Genomic DNA, 6,000 nt, shown 5'->3' with positions numbered 1-6,000 from the left:
CCACCAACAGTGTAAAAGTGTTTCTGTTTCTCCACATCCTTTCCAGCACCTGTTGTTTCCTGACTTTTGAATGATTGCCATTCTAACTGGTGTGAGATGGTATCTCATTGTGGTTTTGATTTGCATTTCTCTGATGGCCAGTGATGACGAGCATTTTTCATTTTCTCATGTGTCTGTTGGCTGTATGAATGTCTTCTTTTGAGAAATGTCTGTTCATATCCTTTGCCCACTTTTTTCATTTTTTTTTTTAAATTTGTTTAAGCTCTTTATAGATTCTGGATATTAGCCCTTTGTCAGATGGATAGACTGCAAAACTTTTCACCCATTCTATAGGTTGTCTTTTTACTCTGATGATAGTTTCTTTTGCTGTGCAAAAGTCTTTGGTTTAATTAGATCCTATTTGTCAATTTTGGCTTTTGTTACAGTTGCTTTTGGTGTTTTAGTCATGAAGTCTTTGCCCATGCCTATGTCCTGAATGGTATTGCCTAGGTTTTCTTCTAGAGTTTTTATGGTTTTAGGTCTTATATTTAAGTCTTTAATCCATTTTGAGTTAATTTTTTGTATAAGGGGTAAGGTAGGGATCCAGTTTCAGCTTTCTGCATATGGCTAGACTGTTTTTCCAACACCATTTATTAAATATGGAATCCTTTCACCATTACTTATTTTTGTCAAGTTTGTCAAAGATCAGATGATTGTAGATGTGTGGCATTATTTCTGAGGCCTCTGTTCTATTCCATTTACATACATTGTGGTACCAGTGCCATGCTGTTGCTGTTTTGGTTACTGTAGTCTTGTAATATAAATTGAAATCAGGTAGCATGATGCCTCCAGCTTTGTTCTTTTTGCTTAGAATTGTCTTACCTATACGGGCTCTATTTTGTCTCCATAAGAAATTTAAAGTATTTTTTCCTGATTCAGTGAAGAAAGTCTATGGTAGCTTGATGGGGATAGCATTAAATCTATAAATTACTTTGGGCAGTATGGCCATTTTCACAATATTGTTTCTTCCTATCCATGAACGTGGCATGTTTTTCCATTTGTTTGTGTCCTCTCTTATTTCCTTGAGTAGTGGTTTGTAATTCTCCTTGAAGAGGTCCTTCAAATCCCTTGTGAGTTGGATTGCTAGGTATTTTATTCTCTTTCTAGCAATTGTGAATGGGAGTTCACTCATGATTTGGCTCTCTGTTTGTCTGTTATTGGTGTATAGGAATGCTTGTGATTTTTGCACATTGATTTTGTGTCCTGAGACTTTGCTGAAATTACTTATTAGCTTAAGGAGATTTTGGGCTGAGATGATGGGGTTTTCTAAATATACAATCATGACATCTGCAAACAGAGATAATTCGACTTCCTCTCTTCCTATATGAATACAGTTTATTTCTTTCTCTTGCTTGATTGCCCTGGTCAGAACTTCCAATACTATGTTGAATAGGAGTGGTGAGAGAGGGCATCCCTGTCTTGAGCTGGTTTTCAAAGGGAATGCTTCCAGCTTTTGCCCATTCAGTGTGACATTGGCTGTGGGTTTGTCATAAATAGCTCTTTTTTTTTTTTTTTTTTAGATACATTCCACCAAAACTTAGTTTATTGAGAGTTTTTAGCATGAAGGGCTGTTGAATTTTATCAAAGGCCTTTTCTGCCTCTATTGAGATAATCATGTGGTTTTGGTGATTGGTTATGTTTATGTGATGGATTACATTTACTGGTTTGCTTATGTTGAACCAGCCTTGCATCCCACGGATGAAGCCCACTTGAGCATGGTGGATAAGCTTTTTAATGTGCTGCTGGATTCGGTTTGCCAGTATTTTATTGAGGATTTTTGCATCGATGTACATCAGGGATATTGGTCTGAAATTCTCTTTTTTTTTGTCTCTCTGTCAGGCTTTGGTATCAGGATGATATTGGCCTCGTAAAATGAGTTAGGGAGGATTCCCTCTTTTTCTATTGATTGGAATAGTTTCAGAAGGAATGGTACCAGCTCCTCCTTGTACCTCTGGTAGAATTCGACTGTGAATCCAACTCGTCCTGGACTTTTTTTGGTTGGTAGGCTATTAATTATTGCCTCAATTTCAGAGCCTGCTATTGGTCTATTCAGGGATTCAACTTCTTCCTGGTTTAGTCTTGGAAGAGTGTAAGTGTCCAGGAAATTATCCATTTCTTCTAGATTTTCTAGTTTATTTGCATAGAGATGTTTATAGTATTCTCCGATGGTAGTTTGTATTTCTGTGGAGTCAGTGGTGATATCCGCTTTATCATTTTTTATTATGTCTATTTGATTCTTCTCTCTTTTCTTCTTTATTAGTCTTGCTAGCAGTCTATCAATTTTGTTGATGTTTTCAAAAAACCAGGTCCCGAATTCATTGATTTTTTTGGAGGGTTTTTTGTGTCTCTATCTCCTTCAGTTCTGCTCTGATCTTAGTTATTTCTTGCCTTCTGCTAGCTTTTGAATGTGTTTGCTCTTGCTTCTCTAGTTCTTTTAATTGTGATGTTAGGGTGTCAATTTTAGATCTTTCCTGCTTCCTCTTGTAGGCATTTAGTGCTATAAATTTCCCTCTACACACTGCTTTAAATGTGTCCCAGAGATTCTGATATGTTGCATCTTTTTTCTCATTGGTTTCAAAGAACATCTTTATTTCTGCCTTCATTTCGTTATGTACCCAGTAGTCATTCAGGAGCAGGTTGTTCAGTTTCCATGTAATTGAGTGGTTTTGATTGAGTTTCTTAGTCCTGAGTTCTAGTTTGATTGCACTGTGGTCTGAGAGACAGTTTGTTATAATTTCTGTTCTTGTACATTTGCTGAGGAGTGCTCTACTTCCAACTGTGTGGTCAATTTTGGAATAAGTGTGATGTGGTGCTGAGAAGAATGTATATTCTGTTGATTTGGGGTGGAGAGTTCTGTAGATTTCTATTAGGTCTACTTGGTGCAGAGTTGAGTTCAATTCCTGGATATCCTTGTTAACTTTCTGTCTCATTGATCTGTCTAATATTGACAGTGGGGTGTTGAAATCTCCCATTATTATTGTATGGGAGTCTAAGTCTCTTTGTAAGTCACTAAGGACTTGCTTTATGAATCTCGGTGCTCTTATATTGGGTGCATATATACTTAGGATAGTTAGCTCTTCCTGTTGAATTGATCCCTTTACCATTATGTAATGGCCTTCTTGTCTCTTTTGACCTTTGAGGTTTAAAGTCTGTTTTATTATAGACTAGGATTACAACCCCTCCTTTTTTTTGTTCTCCATTTGCTTGGTAGATCTTCCTCCATCCCTTTATTTTGAGCCTATGTGTGTCTCTGCATGTGAGATGGGTCTCCTGAATACAGCAGACTGATGGGTCTTGACTCTTTCTCCAGTTTGCCAATCTGTGTCTTTTAATTGGAGCATTTAGTCCATTTACATTTAACATTAATATTGTTATATGTGAACTTGATCCTGTCATTGTGATATTAGCTGGTTATTTTGCTCATTAGTTGTTGCGGTTTTTTCCTAGCATCGATGATCTTTACATTTTGGCATGTTTTTGCAATGGCTGGTTCCTGTTGTTCCTTTCCATATTCAGTGCTTCCTTCAGGGTCTCTTGTAGGGCAGGCCTGGTGGTGACAAAATCTCTAAGCATTTGCTTGTCTGCAAAGGATTTTATTTCTCCTTCACTTATGAAGCTTAGTTTGGCAGGATATGAAATTCTGCGTTGAAAATTCTTTTCTTTAAGAATGTTGAATATTGGCTTCCACTCTCTTCTGGCTTGTAGAGTCTCTGCCAAGAAATCTGCTGTTAGTCTGATGGGCTTCCCTTTTTGGTTAACCCGACCTTTCTCTCTAGCTGCCCTTAACATTTTTTCCTTCCTTTCAACTTTGATGAATCTGACAATTATGTGTCTTGGAGTTGCTCTTCTCTAGGAGTATCTTCGTGGCATTCTGTGTATTTCCTGACTTTGAATGTTGGCCTGTCTTACTAGGTTGGGGAAGTTCTCCTGGATGATATCCTGAAGAATGTTTTCCAACTTGGTTCCATTTTCCCCTTCACTTTCAGGCACACCAATCAGACGTAGATTTGGTCTTTTCACATAATCCCATCTTTATTGGAGGCTTTGTTCATTTCTTCTTCCTGTTTTTTCTCTAGACTTGTCTTCTCACTTTGTTTCATTCATTTGATCTTCAATCATTGATACTCTTTCTTCCAGTTGATTGAGTCATTTACTGAAGCTTGTGCATTTGTCACGTAGTTCTCATGTCTAGGTTTTTATCTCTATCAGTTCATTTATGGCCTTCTCTGCATTGGTTATTATAGTTATCCATTCTTCTATTCTTTTTTCAAGATTTTTAGTTTCTTTGTGCTGGGTGCATAGTTCCTCCTTTAGCTCTGAGAAATTTGATCGACTGAAGCCTTCTTGTCTTAGCTCTTCAAAGTCATTCTCCATCCAGCTTTGATCCTTTGCTGGTGATGAGCTGCGTTCCTTTAGAGGGGGAGATGCGCTCTGATTTTTTGAATTTCCAGCTTTTCTGCCATGCTTTTTCCCCATCTTTGTGGTTTTATCTGCCTTTGGTCTTTGATGATGGCGATGAACTGATGGGGTTTTGGTGTGGGTGTCCTTTATGTTTGTTAATTTTCCTTCTAACAGTCAGGACCCTCAGCTGTAGGTCTGTTGGAGATTGCCTGAGGTCCACTCCAGACCGTGTTTGCCTGGGTATCAGCAGCGGAGGCTGCAGAAGATGGAATATTGCTGAACAGCGAGTGTTGCTGTCTGACTTTTGCTTTAGAAACTTCGTCTTAGGGGTGTACCCTGCCATGTGAGGTGTGAGGTGTCAGTCTGCACCTAGTGGGGGATGTCTCCCAGTTAGGCTACTCAGGGGTCGGGGACCCACTTGAGCAGGCAGTCTGTCTGTTCTCAGATCTCAACCTTCATGCTGGGAGATCCACTGCTCTCTTCAAAGCTGTCAGACAGAGTCATTTACATCTGCAGAGGTTTCTGCTGCTTTTTGTTTAGCTATGCCCTGTCCCCAGAGGTGGAGTCTACAGAGACAAGCAGGTCCCCTTAAGTTGTGGTGGGCTCCACCCAGTTCGAGTGTCCCAGAGGCTTTGTTTACCTACTTAAGCCTCAGTAATGGTGGGCGCCCCTCCCCCAGTCTCGCTGCTGCCTTGCAGTTAGATCTCAGACTGCTGAGCTAGAATGAGGGAGGCTCTGTGGGCATGGGACCCTCCAAGCCAGATGTGAGATATAATCTCCTGGTGTGCCATTTGCTAAGACCCTTGGTAAAGTACAGAATTAGGGTGAGAGTTACCCGATTTTCCAGGTGTTGTGTGTCTCAGTTTCCCTTGGCTAGGAAAAGGGATTCCCTTCCCCTTTTGCGCTTCCCAGGTGAGGTGATTGCTCGCCCTGCTTTAGCTCTCGCTGGTTGGGCTGCACCAGCTGACCAGCACCAATTGTCCCACACTCCCCCGTGAGACGAACCTGGTACCTCAGTTGAAAATGCAGAAATCACCCATCCTCTGTGTCACTCATGCTGGGAGCTGGAGGCTGGAGGTGCTCCTATTCGCCCATCTTGCTCCAGGTGGACTGGCCATACTTTAAAGATTTTCCTTTTGTTAGAGTCATAGGCTGTTTACAGTTCTCTATGGCAAACATTGCTTACTTTATAAACATTGCTGAATTGCTAAATCATTGTTTACATTTATTAATATTTCTTAAGGATAAATATGTAGAAGCAAAATTACATTTTGGCTTGTTTTAGGCCTGTTATTTACTTTCTTCACTGTATGTCAATATTACTGAGAAATCTGTTACATAACTGGTAGTTTCATCCCATGACATCAACTAGATTTGTTCTAATTTATGCAGAGATGTTCACCCTACTCCATCAGTGATTCTGAATTTAACTGAAAACTGGCCCCTAAATCCCAACTATACAGCATAATTATTTCCCTATGAAGTCAGAAATGTGAAGCCACAGCATTTTTTTCTCAGAAATGAATTAATATTTCTTGAGCTAATACGTTATGTTATCCA

This window comes from Piliocolobus tephrosceles, chromosome 7, assembly GCF_002776525.5.
Source record: "Piliocolobus tephrosceles isolate RC106 chromosome 7, ASM277652v3, whole genome shotgun sequence".
NCBI lineage: Eukaryota > Metazoa > Chordata > Mammalia > Primates > Cercopithecidae > Piliocolobus > Piliocolobus tephrosceles.
This window is presented reverse-complemented; position numbering follows the sequence as displayed.